This window comes from Octopus bimaculoides, chromosome 1 (assembly GCF_001194135.2).
Source record: "Octopus bimaculoides isolate UCB-OBI-ISO-001 chromosome 1, ASM119413v2, whole genome shotgun sequence".
Classification (NCBI taxonomy): domain Eukaryota; kingdom Metazoa; phylum Mollusca; class Cephalopoda; order Octopoda; family Octopodidae; genus Octopus; species Octopus bimaculoides.
Window position 1 is genome coordinate 198574339 of NC_068981.1, and position 300 is coordinate 198574638.

Sequence of the window (300 nt, forward strand, 5' to 3'; positions counted from 1 at the left end):
TCTACTATAGCCTCAGGCTGACCAAAGCCTTGTGAGTGGATCTGGTAGATGGAAACTGAAAGAAGCCCATCGTATATATATATATATATATGTGTGTCCATGTTTGTCCCCCCCCCATCGCTTGACAACCGATGCTGGTGTTGATTTGCTCAACTAAACGCGGTGCTCCAGCATGGCCGCAGTCAAATGACTGAAACAAATAAAAGAATAAAAGAATATCTTATAAATTTTAATGTGAAAAAAAGTGTTTTTAAATGTGACAATATCAGTGTGTGTGTGTGTGTGTGTGTGTGAGACACC